The sequence below is a fragment of the Schistocerca gregaria genome, chromosome 5, assembly GCF_023897955.1.
Source record: "Schistocerca gregaria isolate iqSchGreg1 chromosome 5, iqSchGreg1.2, whole genome shotgun sequence".
NCBI classification, from domain to species: Eukaryota; Metazoa; Arthropoda; class Insecta; order Orthoptera; family Acrididae; genus Schistocerca; species Schistocerca gregaria.
The window spans coordinates 391,688,101-391,709,622 of NC_064924.1; the positions used below are offsets into that span (position 1 = coordinate 391,688,101).

The following is a 21,522-nucleotide window of genomic DNA, read 5'->3' on the forward strand; positions in this document are numbered from 1 at the left end:
GTCTTTCTCAAAAGATGTCCTAGGAAAGTTCTTGAAATATTTTTATAAGATATGATATTCAATGAAGACTCGTGAATCAAGATGTAATGATGTTTGGTTTGTGGGGCGCTCAGCTGCCCGGTTATCAGCGCCCGATATGAATCGAAAGAGAGAAGAACCTATCACCATTCAAATAAAGAGATGAAACTGGAGGTGGATCGGACACACGCTCCGAATAAGCCAGGACGCTGCAGAAGATGCTGCCTGCGGTAATCGGCGGAGAGAAAGGGAAGGAAAAAGAATAATTATATCCTGGAGGAGGACAGTGTAGAAAGAGACCAAGAAGGAGGCGGAATGTCGGCAGAGTTGAAGATGGTCGTCCAAAATCGAGTGCGCTGAAGGGCCTTCGTCGAAGCCTTACGCACCTCGTAATAACTACAGGAAATGAGTAAGTAAGTATGTAAGTAATGGATAGTGAGGTGAGATACATGTAATGTTCAGCGGAACAGATATACGAGGGCGTGCTGAAGAAAGAGGCCTCCGAATTCTTGAGTGTAATCCGTTTAAGTGTTACTAACATTGTACATATTTATTCTTCATGTGTACGTATTTATTTCTCAACATAGTCATCTGGTAACGAACATATTTCTTTTAATGAGAGACGACATCTTTGACGCAGAAATACCCTCTACTCAGATTGCACTGCTTCATCACTATCAAAGTGAAGTCCTAGGAGGTGTTCTTCAAGTTTCGGAAACAGATGAAAACCGTATGGGCCACGTCGGAACTATATAGAGAGAGATCGGTGCCAGCCCACCAAAGACATCGGATTGTTGATGTCACGGCGGTAGTGTATGTTCTGGCATTGTCATTCTGAAATAGTGTGTGCTGGATTCAGATCCATCTCATGACAGAGGACTGAAAATATGTGGACATAAACAATAAAGATATAGGGTGTTGTTTTATATAATAAGTTGTAAGAGTTTTTACATAAAAAATCTGGCAGTATTACGTTCCAGAACGTCCTCGTGTTTAATCTCAAAGATAAGTATACTGACGCACTAAATGTTGAACCCAGGTACATTCAGTACACAGCTGGCGGTTATTAATAACGACTAAACATAGTTCACGTGGAAGATTAATTTCAACCTTAAAAATTACGATCTTGTGCATCCCTGATGTGTAACAGTGGAGGATCTGCATACATGCGCCAATACCGTCCCTAAGAGTTCGGCATCCATTGTCGCAAACACTCACACAGAGCTCGCATAGGTACAGTGTCAGAGATGAAGTAGATAGATACTTGTTTTTTGCACAGAGCTTTTTAGTCACTGAGAGCGTTTTAGTTTTTGGGTTTTCAAATTTTGGACGGATATCAAGGATATTTTCAAAAACTCTGTCATAGATCTGTGTACGACGTCTGGCTGTTTTACCTCATAACCAGCTCAACCGATGCAAGCATTAGCTATGTGAGACTTCGGTTGACGGTAGCGCACTTCTTAAGGCGCGCGATAGTCTGATCTCATGATCCAATTTGGTCATTCAATGTTAGGCCACTATGGGTTGTTTATTCGTGGGTACTTCAAGGTAGTTACTGGTTCCACTGATTTGTCGTCTATAGTGCAACTGCATAGCAGGTGATCTCTTCCCTTATTTATGTGCAACACGTTCCAGTCAATTAAGTTCAAGTTAGACTGCCAGTCGCTCCAAAAACCGCAGATCCTCTGCATTACGCCACAGTTTTCTATTATTGCAGCCTTCCTACAGGTTTCAGCAGATTCTGCGAGTAGCTTACTGAGCTTCCAAAGTAATCCACAAGATCATTAATAAAAACTGCAAAAAGCAGCAGCCCTATAGCCAGTGGCAGCTCATGCAAAATTTTACGAATGTGCTATAAAAATTTCGTAATTAATATTTTGCATTTCGAGCAATAAAACGAAATGACGTAAAAACTGATGGTGGTCACGCGAATCGTACCTGAGCAGACAAATATACTGTTGGTTCTCTTGATCATTGCGACGTGGTACCAATATGTCTGCTACTAGTCAAAAGTTGGTCATACTCTATATGTTGACACACTGGTTCAGTATGTCGCCATGATACGTGCGACTTAATATGTTGCGATATTAGCATTGCCTAATGCATTAAGATCAAATATTTCTGTATATGTTTGCGATTTCCACTATGTTTTCTGATTAATGAATTAAAATGTCCTACATCTTTTACTTCCACTGTACCCCATACACCATTGTTCCTGAATGACAAACAAGGAAAGCAAAAAATTATATTGCAAATATCATGCCCGCAGATCAATTTCTTTTCAGACACTTTCATGATAAATTTCGTTGTATGCTTGTTTTTCTTACCACCAGCTACAGCGTTCTAACTTACAGGGATACTAGTCGTAACTAAATTATATATATATTAATTCTACACATACAACTAGAACTGTTAAATGCATTTAATTTGCATAATTAGTAGGTTAACATGGAGAGGAATAAAATAAATGGAAGAAACGAGAATGACTGTAGCAGTGAGAATCGAACCCAAGCAAACTTATTGAAAATCACTATACTTGACCAATCCGCCACAGAACAGTTGTATTATTAGCTGTTCAAAAATCCCATACTGTCTTAACAAACTTTCAGACAGCATTTTATATTTTTTCCTACAGCCCACTATGGCGAAATATTCTAGAAACCTGAAAGGCCATCTACCTAATCCAAACATACAGTTTGAGCGATATCGATGAGCCTCATCCCGAACACTTCACTTGCTAAATTTAAACACAATTTCAAATAAAAATACCTACCTGGTGCTGTGGGGAAACGTAGCACTCGTAGTATTGGAAGGAGTGCCATGAAGTTAGAGAATGCGCTGTGTAAAACAGGCAGCTGTGTCACTTTTCTGAGTTGATCATTTTGCGGCTGACCATCGTTTCACCATTCGACAGTGGTGTCTCGTTCTCGAGGAAAGAGCGGAGCAAAACATGATTTCATCCGTCCTCCCTGCATACCAGCATTCGAAGAGATATGGCGTACTTTTAGTGTGTTCTTCACTTCCCATTCACCGAGATATGGTCATACTTGTAACGCAATTTCCCGCTCGTATTCGAGGAGGTATGGAACAATTTCAATGAAATATTTACGGTGTGCATCAGCGTATTAGCTGACGATCACCGGCCGCCACTACATACAAACGCTCCTTTGGAGCACTCATAATATTACCTTTACATTTGTCTACTTTGTTGCATACCAAAAGTAGCACTTTCCTGAAAATGTACTTTTCGTTAGGAAACGTTAATCTTTCAACTTCGTGTGAAGGTAATTATGTTATTAGAAGTGGAACTAATGAATTATACCTTCCAAAGGGAACGTAGATATCGTTGGCAGTTGCAAGAAGTTGCTGTCCTACAAGTTAAATTAATTTTGCTGATTTTCGATCAGGGGGGGGGGGGGGGAGAGTAAAACGACGCCGCGAAATGTTTCCCGAGAGCCAGAGGCAGTGTTTTCGGAGGTGAATCAACCTCTTCAGGATTGCGCCGTCCGTAATTTCCGGAGGCAGCTGCGAGTGATGTGAGTGCGAAGCCCAGCCGGTCGAGAGAAGCCCCTACGGAGCTGGCGTCTGCTCCCTCACCAGAACCAGCCCAAGGTGCGCCGTCTGCAGGCTCTCTGCTGGACAGGCCACCGCCGTACCTACACCGTACTTTGGTACTGGAAAATTGACGGCAGACGTAAACTTGTAGGAGCCCTTGAAGTACAGTTAACGAAAATGCAGAAAGAAGTCAAAAGATCTCTAAAGGTGATACTTTTTATTCGAAATAAATAGATGAAGCCTGAAAATGCAATGCTCTAGGTGTCAGTAGAGGGAATCTAGGAGCTGGCGTCTGCTCCCTCGCCCGAACCAGCCCACGGTGTGCCGTCTGCACGCTCTCTGCTGGACAGGCCGCCGCCGTACCCACACCGTACTTTGGTACTGGAAAATTGACGGCAGACGTAAACTTGTAGGAGCCCTTGAAGTACAGTTAACGAAAATGCAGAAAGAAGTCAAAAGATCTTTAAAGGTGATACTTTTTATTCGAAATAAATAGATGAAGCCTGAAAATGCAATGCTCTAGGTGTCAGTAGAGGGAATCTAGGAGCTGGCGTCTGCTCCCTCACCCGAACCAGCCCACGGTGTGCCGTCTGCACGCTCTCTGCTGGACAGGCCGCCGCCGTACCCACACCGTACTTTGGTACTGGAAAATTGACGGCAGACGTAAACTTGTAGGAGCCCTTGAAGTACAGTTAACGAAAATGCAGAAAGAAGTCAAAAGATCTTTAAAGGTGATACCTTTTATTCAAAATAAATAGATGAAGCCTGAAAATGCAATGCTCTAGGTGTCAGTAGAGGGAATCCAGGTCTGTGTAGTGTACAACCCACTGAAGGCATGGAGACCCTCTCAAGTACAAGGTAATTATGAGGCGTGTCGAGGTTTTCCACACAATTGCGATAACGCTGTGTCCCAGACGGCGCAGCAGTTAACACACCTGTCGAGTAAACAGGAGATACTGGGTTAGAATCCCAGTCCCATGAACATGTTCTCTCGTCGCCGCTGATTCCGCGTAATATCTCTATGGAGACGGTAGCAAAAACACTACTGATGTGAATTTTAAAATTTTCCCGCCGAATTGACTGTTCAAACAAATTTCAGGCTTGCAGCCGGTCGTCGTTCAATACTTCGCACGATATTTCAACTGGGCACCTGCCAGTCATCTTCAGGTGAGCCGTCGCAGACTGGCGAAAACGTCTTCTTTTTTTCTTTATTGTTATTTTTATACCTGTTACAGGTAGGCCATCAGCGGTTAGATAGAAATCGAGGAGGCGGAAGGAAAGGGTGGGTTTGCCTACAATGATCGCCAGGGTTTTGGAGGGATTGACCTTAAGCAACCACTGGTTGCACCAAGCAGTGAACCGGTCAAGATGGGTTTGGAGAAGGTTTTGGGAACGCTGCAAGATGGGGGCAAGGGCAAGGAAGGCGGTGTCATCGGCAAACTGGAGAAGGTGGCCGGGATGGGGGGGGGGGGGGGGGGGCGGCATGTCCGCCGCATACAAAATGTACAGAAGGGGGGAGAGGACGGAGCCTTGGGGCACACTGGGGAGGGAAAAAAGGTGTAGGAATCTGTGTTATGGATGGTGACGTAGGAAGGGCGTTGGGAGAGAAAGGAGCTGGTCAGACGGACGTAATGAATAGGAAGGGCGAAGTTTTGGAGCTTGAAGAGGAGACCAGAATGCCATACGCGGTCATAGGCACGTTCGTGGTCCACGAAGAGGAAGATAGCGGAGCGACGGGAATTAAGCTGTTCGGAGAGGATATGAGTGAGGTGAAGGAGAAGGTCATCAGAAGAGAAGGACGGCCGAAAGCCACACTGGGTAACGGGAAGGAGGCGGTGCTGGCGGAGATGCTGGTGGATGCGGCGGGTGAGGATAGACTCCAGGACCTTGCTGAAGACCGAGGTCAGGCTGATGGGACGGTAGGAGGAGATGGCGGATGCCGGTTTACCGGGTTTAAGGAACATCAGGATACGGGAGGTCATTCACAAGTCGGGGTAGTAGCCGGTGGACAGGACTACATTGTAGAGCCTGGCCAGGGTGGAGAGGAAAGAGGCAGGAGCTCCACGAAGGTGGCGGTAGGTGACACGATCGTGACCAGGAGCGGTGTTGCGTTTTGTGCGGAGTGTGGCAACGAGATCCTGTGTAGTGATAGGGGCATTGAGTTCTGTGTGTGCCATGTTGTCCAAGTACTGGAAACTAGGTGCATGGGGGTCGAAAACGTCTTCCGTTCCGCAATACATAGCGTACATTAACTATTCTGCGCATGCGTCGAAAACTAGATAGATGAACCGCACTGCCCGCCGACAGCGCCCTCTCGGGTTCAATAGCAGAACTTAGTGACCCTCTGCGTTGCAGTTTGCCGCGGCCGTCGACACACTCTGTAGTCTTTGATTAGAGCAAATCGTGGAGATGATGGGATTCCATGCACTGTCCAACTGGTAGCTGCTGTCACGGTTTAACAAATTTTCCGCCAGTCGTATTTCTACGGATTCTTTAATAACGGAGTCCCAGAAAGACATTGCTGTGGACAAAATCATTGTTTTCTCTTACTCCATTGACTCTCCAGTAGCAATACAATGTTCAGCACTAGCGGACTTGCTTGGCTGCAAAAGGCGGGTGTAACCTTGATGTTCAGAGCAGCGTTCCTTCATGGTGCGTGTTGTTCGACCTACGTAAGCCATACCACACTGGCACGTTATCTTGTAAATTCTAGCCATTCGTAGTAACTGATTGTCCTGTTCTGATCCCACAAGGTCCGCAATCTTCTATGGTGGGTGGAAAACCACATTTATCTGAAATTTTCGGAGGATTCTTACTATTTTAAACGAAGTGGTGCCAACGAAAGGAAGAAAAGCTAAAGATTGTTCCGGCATGTTCTCCTCTTTATTCACTTTGTGCTTCTTAGTTTTAACTGTTAGTGCCCTGTTAATTTGCCTGATGGAATACCCATTTTCGCTGAATATTTTCTTTAGATGGGCGAGTTCTTGCGGTAAGCTATCTAGATCTGATTGAGCTCTATGAACAAGTGTTTTAAGCAAACTCATGGTTTGAGATGGGTGACGGCAATTCGGTGCCTGTAGGTACAAATCAGTATGAGGGGAGTGTCCGGTAAACTGAATGCCCTAGAGAACCATCATTCTTCCTTCGAACCAGGAAATCCAAGAAAGGCAAACAACCATGTATCTCTATTTGCTATGAATGGAGTTGAGGTGATGTATAAACTCCAATAATTTATCTTCGCCATGATGCAACACTATGAAAGTGTCATCCGCGTACCTCCAAAAAACGGTTGCTTTTAGGTTAGCTGATTCAAGCGCTCTCTCCTCAAAATCCTCCATAAAAAGGGTGGCCACCAAAGGAGACAGGGGGCTACTCATGGCGACACTTTCAGTGTGTTCAAAATATTCTTGATTAAACATAAAATAATTTAAGGAAAGAGCGTGCCTGAACAAAGCAGTGATATCAACAGGAAACATGTTACCAATTAGTATCAAGGAATCTGCAAGAGGAACTTTGGTAAAAAGTGGGACCACATCAAAACTTTCTAAAAGGTCTACATTGCTAAGGCGAAGGGCCCTCAGCTGAGTCTGGTATGTGATGTGAGCACTTGCATACGATAGGTCTTAGTAACGGAGCGAGATGTTTAGCTAAATCATATGTATGAGATCCAATGTTACTCACTATTGGACGCAAGTCCCCTGCTGAAATAATGCGCCAAGCTGCCCCTATAGCCGTTCAAATGATTCAAATGGCTCTGAGCACTATGGGACTTAACATCTTAGGTCATCAGACCCCTAGAACTTACAACTACTTAAACCTAACTAACCTAAAGACATCACACACATCCATACCCGAGGCAGAATTCGAAACTGCGACCGTAGCAGTCGCGCGTTTCCGGACTGAAGCGCCTAGAAACGCTCGGCCACCACGGCCTGCCCTATAGCCGTCCATAATAGCGAAAGTGTTGCTGGTGCGGGAGTTTGTGCAGAGACTGACTACGCGATTATGTGCCAAAACGTTTGATGGGTTTCATGTCGGCGATCTGTGTGGCCAGGCCATTCCCTCCAATTGTGCAAAATGCTTTTCAGACCAATCGAGAACAACTGTGCCCTGGTGACACTAGTCACTGTGTGACGTCTAGTTTTGTCTCGGCTCGATGGTGACGGTTGGCGCAGTCGAGATGTCATGAAACGGCGTCCGTCGATCACGACAACGCCAATATGTAATTATTATAAAAACAAACTTCCCTCGCGGTTTGGTTATTTTTCAGTTACTGTCTCTCAAAACTGATATCAACGTCTCCATGGTGCAGCACGCCGAAGTGTGTGCGCCGCCGTTGCGTGTAATTAAAACAATGGAGATCGATGTCTATCGATCTTCTTCACCTATAAATATAGCGACTGCACCAGTCCATAACGCGATGACTCCCTTGATCTGAAATGACAGCCACAAGTCGTTTGGGCGTTCGCAACAGACTTTTCAGTTCATGTTAACTTGTTGACTGTAGTTCTTATGACCAGTTTGAGAATGGGTATTCACATGTTGAAAATATCATGTTTGGAATCACAAATCCGTCACCCAAGACGACGTCACATAATGATTTTTGCGAGGATACTGAGTTGTTAATTATTATTCTGTCGTCAAGGCGTCGCTACGTTGCGTATTCAACAACTACACGTCGTAATTCCAGTGATAACATACCCTTGACCACATCCAAGGAAAAGACGCTGCAGGCTATTTCACGCTATCAGCAAAGTCACTCGCGTCGATCGTCTGCTGCCATAACCCAATAGCTCCAAATGTCGCAGCGTCTTACGTCCCACATTGACTTCTACGATTGTTTCATTCCCACTGCTATCGGACGTTAAACGCAGGCCACCGGCCACTGCGTTACCGGTGATGAGAGGTAATACCTGAAATTTAGTGTTCTTGCCACACTCTTGACACTGTGGATCTCGGAATATTAAATTCCCTAACGATTTCCGGAGGTGAACGTCCTATGCGTATGTGTATAGCTACCGTTAAAAAAAAATGGCTCTGAGCATTATGGGACTCAACTGATGTGGTCATTAGTCCCCTAGATCTTAGAAATACTTAAACCTAACTAACCTAAGGACATCACACACATCCATGCCCGAGGCAGGATTCGAACCTGCGACCGTAGCAGTCGCACGGTTCCGGACTGCTCGCCTAGAACCGCGAGACCACCGCGGCCGGCGCTACCGTTCACTTGAAGCACTTTGAGTTCTGAGTACAAATGTCTGCTCCTCCAATGCATTGCCTTTTTTACCTTGTGACGCGGTACTGCCGTATTATGTATACAGGGTGTTACAAAAAGGTACGGCGAAACTTTCAGGAAACATTCCTCACACACAAAGAAAGAAAATATGTTATATGGACATGGGTGCGGAAACACCTACTTTCCATGTTAGAGCTCATTTTATTACTTCTCTTCAAATCACATTAATCATGGAATGGAAATAAACAGCAGCAGAACGTACCAGCGTGACTTCAAACACTTTGTTGCAGGGAATGTTAAAAGTGTCCTCCGTTAGTGGGGATTCATGCATCCACCCTCTGTCGCATGGAATCCCTGATGCGCTGATGCAACCCTGGAGAATGGCGTATTGTAACACAGCCGTCCACAATACGAATACGAAGAGTCTCTACATTTGCTACCGGGGTTGCGTAGACAAGAGCTTTCAAATGCCCCATAAATGAAAACCAAGAGGGTTGAGGTCAGGAGAGCGTGGAGGCCATGGAATTGGTCCGCCTCTACCAATCCATCGGTCACCGAATCTGTTGTTGAGAAGCGTACGAACACTTCGACTGAAAAGTGCAGGAGCTCCATCGTGCACGAACCACATGTTGTGTCGTACTTGTAAAGGCACATGTTCTAGCAGCATAGGTAGAGTATCCCGTATGAAATCATGATAACGTGCTCCATTGAGCGTAGGTGGGAGAAACTAAAATGAACTCTAACATGGAAATTAAGCGTTTCCGGACACATGTCCACCTAACATCTTTTCTTTGTGTGAGGAATGTTTCCTGAAAGTTTGGTCGTACCTTTTTGTAACACCCTGTATATGCAGCCACGCGGAGTGGTGACGCGGTTTGAGGCACTATGTCACACCGACTGCGCGGCCTATTCCGCCAGAGGTTAGAGTCCTCCTTCGGGCATAGGTGTGTGTGTTGGTCCTAGCATAAGTTAGTTTAGGTCAACTGTAAGTGTAGGGACCGATGACCGATGACCTCAGAAGTTTGGTGCCTTTAAAATTCACACACATTCGAACGTTTAGTAAATGTGCGTATCGCTATAGCATGCCTTTGTCACTTTAGAGTATTGTTACATATATGAATTCGACATGATGTTTCTATCAGTGTGATTTTCCCATTCTTTCCTTATGTGTATTTCTAGTGGTTTTCAGTTTATTTCTTGCATGTAGGGGCGTGTTTTGGGGAAGTTTATTGACAATTTTCTTTCATGTGTTTTAAATCTTTAATGTAATTCCCTTCAATTACATTGCGAATTACGAAATCTTGTAGTGCTTGGTACAGTAATGTGTCAGGTCCTTCCATTTCAATAACGATTGCTCTAAATTTCTAAAATCATAATCGACATAATACCGAAGATAGCAAGAGACGAACTGTTGCATGACCATCAGTTTGGCTTTAGGAAACATAAAGGCACCAGAGACGCAAGTCTGACCGTGCGCTTGATAATGGAAGCAAGAATGGAGAAAAATGAAGACGTTCGACAATGTTAAAGTGGTGCACGATGTTGAAAATCTTAGAAATATACGAGTAAGCTATAGGCAAAGATGGGTTATATACAATATGTAAGAGAACCAAGAGGGAAAAATAAGACTGGAAGACCGCGAACGAAGTGCTGGGCTTTAGAAGTGTGCAAGACAGAGACGCCGTTTTTGGGCACTTCTGTTCAAGCTACACATCTAAGAAGCAGTGACAGCAACAAAGGAAAGGTTCAAGACTTTGGTTAAATTTCAGTATTAAAGCACATCACTGATAAGATTGGTTGGTGGTATTGCTGTCCTCTGTGGAAGTGCAGAAGAATTACGGGCCGCGCTTAGTGGCCGCGCTGTTGGAGGCGCCATGTCACGGATTGCACGGACGCTCCCGGCGGAGGTTCGAGTCCTCCCTCGGCCATTGGTGTTTGTGTTGTTCTTAGCTCCAATAAAATGGCTGAAATGTCTCTGAGCACTTTAGGACGTGACATATGAGGTCATCAATCTAGGGGTAGGCTTAGAACTACTTAAACCTAACTAATCTAAGGACAACACACACATCCATGCCCGAGGCAGGATTTGAACCTGCGACCGTAGCAGTCACGCGGTTCCAGACTGAAGCGCCTGGAACCGCTCGGCCGCAACGGCAGGCTTGTTCTTAGCATAAGTCAGTTTCAGTAGAGTGTAAGACCGGTGACCTCAGCTGTTTGATCCTTTAGGAATTCACACACATTTGAATGTCTGAATGTTTTGTAGAATTACGGGATAAGTTGAACGGAGTAAACAGGCTAATAAGTACAGAATATGGATTTAGAGTAAATCTAAGAATGACAAAAGTAATGAGAAGCAGCAGAAATGAGAATAGTAAGAAACTTATAGTTGGGAACACCGAAGTAGGTGAAGTTATAGAACTCCACTGCACAGGTAACAAAATAACCTATAATTGTCGGAGCACGGAGGCCGGGAAAAGGAGACTAGTAGATCTACATCTACATCTATACTTCGCAAGCCACCTGACGATGTGTGGCGCAGGATACCCTGAGTACCTCTATCGGTTCTCCCTTCTATTCCAGTCTCATATTGCTCGTGGAAAGAAGTACTGTCGGTATGCTTGTGTGTGGGCTCTAATCTCTCTGATTTTATCCTCATGGTGTCTTCGCGAGATACACATAGGAGGGAGCACTATACTGCTTGACTCTTCGGTGAAGGTATGTTCTCGGAGCTTTAACAAAAGCCCGTACCGAGCTACTGAGCGTCTCTCCTGCAGAGTCTTCCACTGGTGTTTATCTATCATCTCCGTAACGCTTTCGCTATTACTAAATGATCCTGTAAGGAAGCGCGCTGCTCTCCGTTGGATCTTCTCTATCTCTTCTATCAACCCTATCTGGTACGGATGCCACACTGCTGAGCAGTATTCGAGCAGTGGGCGAACATGCGTACTGTAACTTACTTCCTTTGTTTTCGGATTGCATTACCTTAGGATTCTTCCAATGAATCTCAGTCTGGCATCTGCTTTACTGACGATCAACTTTATATGATCATTCCATTTTAAATCACTCCGAATGCGTACTGCCAGATAATTTATGGAATTAACTGCTTCCAGTTGCTGACCTGCTATTTTGGAGCAAAATGATAAGGGATCTATCTTCCTATGTATTCGCAGCACATTACACTTGTCTACAATGAGATTCAATTGCCATTCCCTGCACCATGCGTCAATTCGCTGCAGATCCTCCTGCATTTCAGTACAATTCTCCATTGTTACAACCTCTCGATACACCACAGCATCACCTGCAAAAAGCCTCAGTGAACTACCGATGTCATCCACCAGGTCATTTATGTATATTGTGAATATCAACGGTCCTATGACACTCCCCTGCGGCACACCTGAAATCACTCTTACTTCGGAAGACTTCTCTCCATTGAGAATGACATGCTGCGTTCTGTTATCTAGGAACTCCTCAATCAATCACACAATTGGTCTGATAGTCCAAATGCTCTTACTTTGTTCATTAAACGACTCTGGGGAACTGTATCGAACGCTTTGCGGAAGTCAAGAAACACGATATCTACCTGTTAATCCGTGTCTATGGCCCTCTGAGTCTCGTGGACGAATAGCGCGAGCTGGGTTCCACACGACTGTGTTTTCCTAAACCCATGCTAATTCCAACAGAGTAGAATTCTAGTCTCCAGAAAAGTCATTATACTCGAACATGATACGTGTCCCAAAATTCTACAACTGATCGACGTTAGGGATATAGGTCTATAGTTCTGCACATCTGTTCGACGTCCCTTCTTGAAAACAGGGATGACCTGTGCCCTTTTCCAATCCTTTGGAACGCTTCGCTTTTCTAGAGAACTACGGTACACCGCAGCAAGAAGGGGGGACGTTCCTTCGCCTACTCTGGGTAATATCGAACTGGTATCCTATCAGGTCCAGTGGCGTTTCCTCTTTTGAACGATTTTAATTGTTTCTCTATCCCTCTATCGTCTATTTCGATATCTACCATTTTGTCATCTCTGCGACAATCTAGAGAAGGAACTACAGCTCAGTCTTCCTCTGTGAAACAGCTTTGGAAGAAGACATTTAGTATTTCAGCTTTTAGTCTGTCATTCTCTATTTCAGTATCATTTTCGTCACAAAGTGTCAGGATATTTTGTTTTGATCCACCAACCGCTTTGACATAAGACCAAAATTTCTTAGGATTTTCTGCCAAGCCAGTAGTTAGAACATTACTTAGGAATTCATTGAACCCCTCTCACATAGCCCTCCTCACTCTACATTTCGCTTCGCGTAATTTTTGTTTGTGTGCAAGGCTTTGGCTATGTTTATGTTTGCTGCGAAGTTCCCTTTGCTTCCGCAGCAGTTGTCGTACTCGGTTGTTGTACCACGGTGGCTCTTTTCCATCTCTTACGATCTTGCTTGGCACATACTCATCTAACGCATATTGTACGATGGTTTTGAACTTTGTCCACTGATACTCAACACTATCTGTACTTCAGACAAAACTTTTGTGTTGAGCCGTCAGGCACTCTGTAATCTGCTTTTTGTCACTTTTGCTAAACAGAAAAATCTTCCTACCTTTTTTAATATTTCTATTTACGGCTGAAATCATCGATGCAGTAACCGCTCTATGAGCGCTAATTCCCTGTTCTGCATTAACTGTTTCAAATAGTTCGGGTCTGTTTGTCACCAGAAGGTCTAATATGTTATCGCTACGAGTCGTTCTCTGTTTAAATGCTCAAGGTAGTTTTCAGATAAAGCACCTAAAAAAATTTCACTCGATTCTTTGTCCCTGCCACCCGTTATAAATGTCTGAGTCTCCCAGCCTACATCCGGCAAATTAAAATCTCCACCCAGAACTATAACATGGTGGGGAAACCTACTCGAAATATTTTCCAAATTATTCTTCAGGTGCTCAGCCACAACAGCTGCTGAGCCCGGGGGCCTATAGAGACATCCAATTACCATGTCTGAGCCTGCTTTAACCGTGACCTTCACCCAAACCATTTCACATTTCGGATCTCCGTCAATTTCCTTCGATACTATTGCACTTCGTATCGCTATAAACACGCCTCCCCCTTCACTGCCCAGCCTGTCTCTGCGGTATACATTCCAATCTGAGTTTAGGATTTCATTACTGGTTACGTCTGGTTTCAGCCAACTCTCTGTCCCTAGTACTATACAAGCGTTGTGACCGTTTATTAATGAGAGCAGTTCTCGGACCTTTCTATAGACGCACCTGCAGTTTACTATTAGCACATTAATATTGTTATTCCCTGTTGCATTTTGCGTACTCCTACCCTGCCACGTCTCAGGAGGCGTCTTGTTGGGCCTAGGGAGGGAATTCTCAAACCTAAAAAACCCCATGTGCACTCCAAACGTACTTGGCTACCCTTGTAGCCGCTTGCGGCGTGAAGTGCACTCCTGACCTATTCAGGGGGCCGCTACATTTCTCCACCCGATAGCGGAGGTCAAGAAATTTGCACCCCGCAGAATCGTCTGAGCCGCTGGTTTAAGCCTTCAACTCGGCTCCAAACCAGAGGACCGCGATCGGTTCTGGGAACGATACTACAAATAGTTAGCTCTGATTCCACCCCGCGAGCGAGGCTTCCCGCCTTCACCAATTCCGCCAACCGCCTGTACGAAATGAGGATGACCTCTGAACCCAGACGGCAAGAGTCATTGGTCCCGACATGAGCAACAATTTGCAGTCGGGTGCACCCAGTGCTATCGCCGCCGTTAGGGCGTCCTCCACATCTCGGATGAGACCCCCCGGCAAGCAGACAGAGTGAACACTGGCCTTCTTCTCCGACCTTTCTGCTATTTCCCTAAGGGGCTCCATAACCCGCCTAACGTTGGAGCTCCCAATAACTAATAAAACCCTCCCCCCGTGTGCCTGCTCGGACCTTGCTGAAGGAGCAGTCACATGTCCACTCACAGGCAGAGCGGGCGATGCCACACGGCCAGCCTCCACATTGACCCTCCGCCTCGTGCGCCGCGAACGCCGCTGAACCCGCCACTCCCCTTGGGGAGAGGGTGGCCCAACGGCGCCCGGTACCCACGAAGATGTCTCGACAGCAGGGACAGTGGGTGAAGCATGTAACACCTGGGGTGGACCTTGCGACGCACCAGACTCCCCACTGCCAGTACACTCCGAGGCAGCAGCCTGAAGACGGCTGACCGCGGCCATCAACACGCTCAGCTGTTCGCAAAGAGTGGCCAGCTCCTCCTGCGTCAGTACACAGCAGTCACACATCCTATCCATCCTAGGGAATCAATTTACTGAAGATACTTAATCAACTTTTAAGTAGACTGCTAATTCACTAAAGGCTTCTGATTATTCACTAAACTGTGATTGCTAGCCACTTCTTGTAGAAAACTATGAAAATGGCACTACGTGTCTCTGACCTGTATTGAAAAACACTAGATCTACTGGCACTATGGTTGACTAAAGGGACTCCATCTGACTGTATTCCAAACAAACACGAAATCTATGGAACACTATTAGTAGCACTCGACAATTAAAGCTTCCTAAAAGCAAAAACACACGGATTAAGAAGTGACAAATATGAAAAGTACTGTTAATACTTAAATTAAGGTAGCTCGCTGCACAGCAGTGTGTGTCAGTGGCATGTAGAAAGAGAGATCTATTTCTATCAAACAATAAGAGTATACTGACACCAAATACTTCTAATAATATCATTACACTTAATGTGTGAAGTACCTACAGCTCTACGTCAGTAGTTTTTAACGGAGCACGCGCAGTTACTACCTTACAAAAGCTCACATGCATAGCACGTAAATCTTGAGAATATTGTTCATATACGGGGTGTTTCACTAAATGTGTTTGCCTCTGTAAGTTGCGAAATAATATGCTATGGAAATATTTAATACGGTAGGTCACCATAAAAAACGATACACTGTCTGCGGAGCTATGAACATAGTTTATTGTGTTATTATCTAATGAGTTACAGCAAATAGATACAATCTTTCAAATCGAACAGTAGTTGTTTCTATCATGCACTGGAATTAGTAACACGAGCTGTGTACACATCAATTTACAATACATTCCTATCACTTTCAGTTTGGCAACTACAATCCTTCAGAATTTCAAGGGCAGATACCACATGCTGTACATAATACATGACTGTGTGGTGGGTGATGGATGCTCTGGCGGTGGGAAGTTTACTTAAATGAAATGTTCAAATTTGTGTCCATGTTCCTGAATGCACAATGCAGTGCGCCTTCGAAAGGATCTGCGGACGAGATGTAACATCGCCGGTGTCACAGAGCAACTAGCGTCCTCGATGCGCCGTTTTAGATCATCTGCTGATATGGGTTCAGTGACATAAACACGATCCTTTAGATATCCCCACCAAAATAAATCTAATGGTGTTAAATCCGACGACCTTGCGGGCCATGAATAAGGACAATGACGCCCCATCCACCTTACAGCAAACCTGTTGTTTAATTCTTCCTCAACAGCATCCGCTGAATGGGCTGGGTGACCATCGTTCTCATCCACATATGGACTCTCGTGTGTAGACACACATGTTCAAGGAGACCACCCAAACTGTTAATTATAAACGCGCGATATAACTGCTAGTGTACCTCGGAGCCGGCCATTGTGGCCGAGCGGTTCTAGGCACTTCAGTCTGGAACCGCGAGACTGCTACAGTCGCAGGTTCGAATCCTGCCTCGGGCATAGATGTGTGTGATGTGCTTAGGTTAGTTAGGTTTAATTAATTCTAAGTTCTAGGAGACTGATGAGCTCAAATGTTAAGTCCCACAGTGCTCAGAGGCCTTTGAACCATTTCTACCTCGGAAGTAGTTTGAACCGAGGATTTCATCCCCAAGGATTCCACACCATATATTAAGCGACCACCCACGTTGACGGTCGACAGGTCTTGCCCACCGACGATTGTCTGCGGCCCAGTACTGCACGTTATGGCGAGTCACTGCACCATAATTTGTGAACGTGGACTCATCAGAGAACATAACACCTTGTAAAGATTCCAGTGTGAAATTACTCATGGTCCACTTACAGAACGCAACTCTCGCACGGAAATCGGTCCCATGCAACTCCTGGGTCAGTGACAGGCGTGACGTGTGAAACCTGTGGCCGTGTACTATACGCCACACAGATGTGACACTGACACCAGCGACTGCAGCAACAGGTTGTAAGCAGACATGAGGATTGTGGTGTACGAAAGCTAAAAAACAAACACCTCCGTCTCCTCATTTCTTGCAGTTCCTCGTCTGTTACTGCGGCACATTACCAAGCTTTCTGTTTCCCGAAGTCGTTGTTTTTCGCATAAGAACATAATGGCTGCCATAGCTCTTCGCATAGAATATCTCACGGCGTACGCCATGGCTGCTTCAGTGTCATCATGTCGGCACTTGCCGAGCATCAGCACCTTTGCCAACGTACTCGTTGTTCGTGTATGCTACCTTCATGCGATGTCAGCAACAGTCGGGTATACGGCCGTGAGCGGCGACAATCGGCAGTCTAACTTCGCATATAGGAAGCTTCTCGCTCCGTGACACCGGCGACGTTACGGCACCACATTTAGAAGGCAAACCTGTGTGGTATCTGCCCCTGAAACTTTGAAGGGTCGTAGCTCCTAAACTAAACGTGATAGGCATGTAATTTAAATTTGTGTACACATAGTTAGTGTTACTGATTCCAGTGCATGATAGAAACAAGTATTGTTGCATTTAAAAATTGTATCTTTTTGCTATAACTCTTTGGATAATAACACAGTAAACTATGTTCATAGCTCCGCAGACAGTGAAACGTTCCTTATGCTGACCTACCTCAATAAATGTTTCCGTCACTTTTTAATTCGAAACTTACAGAGGCAAGCACATTTAGAGAAACACCCTGTATATTAATTGATTGTCAGATGAAGTTTAGATACATTTTTACAGTTTTGCTTACATTGGTTTACATGACTTTCCCTTGATCTTTCCAGGCAAGCAGTGGACGGGTTATTGAATCAAATTCATCAAGAGTCCATTGTTTCACCAGTGCCTGGTAAGTATAATTATGAATAAACCTATTCGGTTACATTCGGTAGACGCTGATACTGTATATTTCGTAACATGAACATCAGCGGAGAAGTATTTTAATGTTTCTGATAGTTATTCTTTTTTATGTTAGTTGTCTGTTTAGTGACCTACATTTTGGTAGTACTGCTGGTGTTAATAAGCTTCTTTTTCATATATGTTTAAATTATTCCTTTCGATATTGATAGAGTTAGTTTTGCAAACAAGTATTGTACGTGGATGTTTAGATAGCAGTCAGTCAGTCAGTCAGTCAGTCTGTGAGATGGACGTAGGTACTGATGTGCCTAATTACTTTCATTTCGGGAATCTTTCATACACATGAAGCCGGCGCAAAAGTGGGTAAGAAGTGGGTATCCTTTTTTCGATCTTACTTGTCTGAAAAACTCCACTGAGTTGTATTATCATACAGACTAACTGTTTGTGTCAGAGTATGCCACAACGAGCAATATTGTCTCAATTTACGTTATTGTTTTCTACGAATGGTCTCTCATCATAAATTCAGTATAGTTAAATGGTTCTCTGCACTGGCCATGCAAAAACTGTAGTAAAGTTCCATGGAAATAATGAATGTCAACAAAGCTACATCTGACTTTGTTCATCAATTTACAATAGAGGCTCTGAAAATCTATTGTAATTAATAACAGCAATGACTGTAACAATCGTGGATGAAATTATCTGCTTGCGAATTACTGTTCAGTATTCTGCCGCACACGACCAGAAACATTCGTATACTACTTGGCTTTGTTTCGAATACTCCCACAGACCGAGCGTTTGCGACCAACCACATCTGGTCCGCCGGAGTGGCCGTGCGGTTCCAGGCGCTACAGTCTGGAACCGAGCGACCGCTACGGTCACAGGTTCGAATCCTGCTTCGGGAATGGGTGTGTGTTATGTCCTTAGGTTAGTTAGGTTTAATTAGTTCTAAGTTCCAGGGGACTGATGACCTCAGAAGTTAAGTCGCATAGGGCTCAGAGCCATTTGAACCATTTTTGAACCACATCTGAAGAGTCCCATTAATCACTCCCACCGTAAAACTCATTATTGAACCCAGATATGCTTAACTGAGAGTTTTCACACCTTACGTAGTTTGTATTAGTTCTCATAACAGATCGAGATGCGTTATCGCTGATCTTAGACTGGGAGGACTACAATCCCGATTAAACACCGAGTGGTGCAGTGGTTAGCACACTGGCCTCGCATTTGGGAGGACTACGGTTCAGTCCCGTGTCCGGCAATGCTGAATTAGGTTTTCCGTGATTTTCCTAAATCGCTTCAGCAAAATGCAGGGATGGTTCCTTTGAAAGGGCGCAGTCCTCTCCCATCCTTTCCTAATCTGATGAGACCGATGACCTCGCTGTTTGGTCTCCACCCCCAAGACCATCCCCCCGCCCCGATTAACTGGCATATGAGTCAAGGACATCCTTACCAAATACAAAACCCCAGCTGACATGGACCCCTCTGATTTGAAACAGTTAGAGATAGATTTAGCAAAACCTGGTCTTGCAGACTACCGTTTGCCACAGAAAAAGCGTCGACAATAGCAGCTACGAAATGCGCGAACTTTACATACGTGGCGTCCAATATGCTAGATTCTTTTTGGTACCTTTTCGTATTCGAATCGTAAAATCACAGACACCTTCTATAGCGTAGGTTAATCGTCTACCAAAAGTTAGCTCATACATCGAATACAACAATGAGCGTACATGAAACCATTGTTGTGATGAATGTACTACATTCGCACTGTCAATCATAGCACCGTGAATTAATGATATTAGCTGAAAAAAGTGGTCAAGAGCAAGCAGGACTCTCTCATTTAGGGTTCCGTGGGAATATACCCTAGGAATCGATATAGATACTGGCAAGATACTTGTCCTGGGAATTCCAAGATCGTGTGAAAATCTCTGTAGTGGTTCCTCAGACCAGCCTCTGCATACAAAAAGAAGCTTGCATGGAACTTCAGTCTGCGTATGTAGATATATAAAACTAATAAAATATTATTTATTTACTTACTATATCCTAACTGTATCTTATATTTGATGTTGGCATGTAGTAATGCTCCAGTATTATGGTTTTTTGACGGATGATGAATGCAATGAATGGAATGGAAAAGAGATATTCTCGAAGTATCTCTTTTACCTGTATGTTGAAACTCTGCTTCTTGCCAAAGATCATGATTCTAGGTTAACGAGGGTTTTGATGAGTGGGTTTACGAGTTTTCAAATATGTGGCATAAATGGATGAATCATTTGATTAAACTTGCTTCGATCCTTAAATCTTTTACACCGCCAAGGAATTATAGCTCTTACTATGTGAAATGAATTTAAACTTCGTATTCTTTTCTTGTTACATAATTGCAAATTAATAGTTTTCTCATTTTTTCGTTTACTTGTAGTGTGAAACAGTGCGTCTATCCATAATTTATGATTCTATGTCTAAACTTACCTGACATGAATGGACATATCTTTTGATTGCGCTGACTTAGCACTTTAAAGGACATGTATTTGAATTTTATACGTCAATCTGTTCAAGAGAAAATGTGTCCTAACAGACAAACAAACAGAGGAGACGAATGAAAATGCACAAGAAATATTTCTTCAAGTTATATAATTACAAATTAATAATTTTAGAAGTTTTTCCTTCACTTGTAGTGTGAAACATTGCTTCTTGCCAAATTTAATGATTCTAGGCCATCAGGAATAGCCTTTTGCTTTTGATGAGAGAGTGACGTGAGGTAGATGGCCACATATTTTGACTGAACTGACTTTGAATTTTAAAACTGTTAGACTGCCAAGTGGCCGTAGACCTTAATTTTTGACATAAATTTGAAGTTAACATTTTTACACGTTCTTGAGAAAAATGGTATTTAACAGACGGACAGCCATGGGTAAAGAAACGATGGAAAATATACATTTCTTTTCATATAATTACAAACGAAGAACTCTTAGATTTATTCTTTCACTTGTAGTATGAAACTGTGCGCATTTGAAAATTTCATGATTCTAGGTCAACAGGAAGTGCCATATAGGTTTTGAAGAGTGAGTTTTCGAGTATCAAAATAAGTGACATAAATGGCCCTACGTTTCGATTTCAATGAATCTGATTAAGACGAACGCCAGCTCTGGCTGTGTGTCGACACGCTTGAGACCCACTACTAGCATAACTAACCATTTCATGATCAGTCACAGATGGCAAGAAATGCAGTACTGCTGTTACTATCTGTCCAGAGTCTCGCAGAGTTTTCTTTACCGTGGCGCTTGCCTTGGCACTTTTTTCTCTCTGCCCTTAAAACCGCCACTCTCCATCGCCTTTTCTTCCCACTTCTATCACCGTGATGGGCCCCTGTTAGTGGGTAGTTGTACCGAAACGAAGGACTGCATCACGAAACCTCATCCCGTGAACGCCTCAATTGGAAACTAACAAAATGCAGGTGACAGTAGATCTATTGAGATAGTCACCACGTTGGATCGGGCGTGGAGTGGTTCTACCCTTTATAAAAAAAGCGCCCTCGCGCGAAGAAGCAAGTAAAAGAGTTTAAAGCAAATAAGTCGCCAGCTCTGGACGCAATACCCACTCTGTTTTGCAAAGAGTACTCTACGGGATTGGTCCTTTCCTTAGCTGGCATTTATCGCA

General features: G+C 44.1%; 1 protein-coding gene across 2 annotated transcripts in view; it reads left to right on the top strand.

Moving 5' to 3' along the window:
* The window catches only part of LOC126272493 (sex peptide receptor), a 3,488,090-nt gene that overhangs the window by 2,663,858 nt on the left and 802,710 nt on the right, over positions 1 to 21,522 (top strand). For both annotated transcript variants that reach the window (XM_049975380.1, XM_049975382.1), the window contains one exon: positions 17,799 to 17,860. The gene's annotated coding sequence lies outside the window, so the exon portion shown is untranslated. The remainder of the gene's footprint in view (positions 1 to 17,798; positions 17,861 to 21,522) is intronic.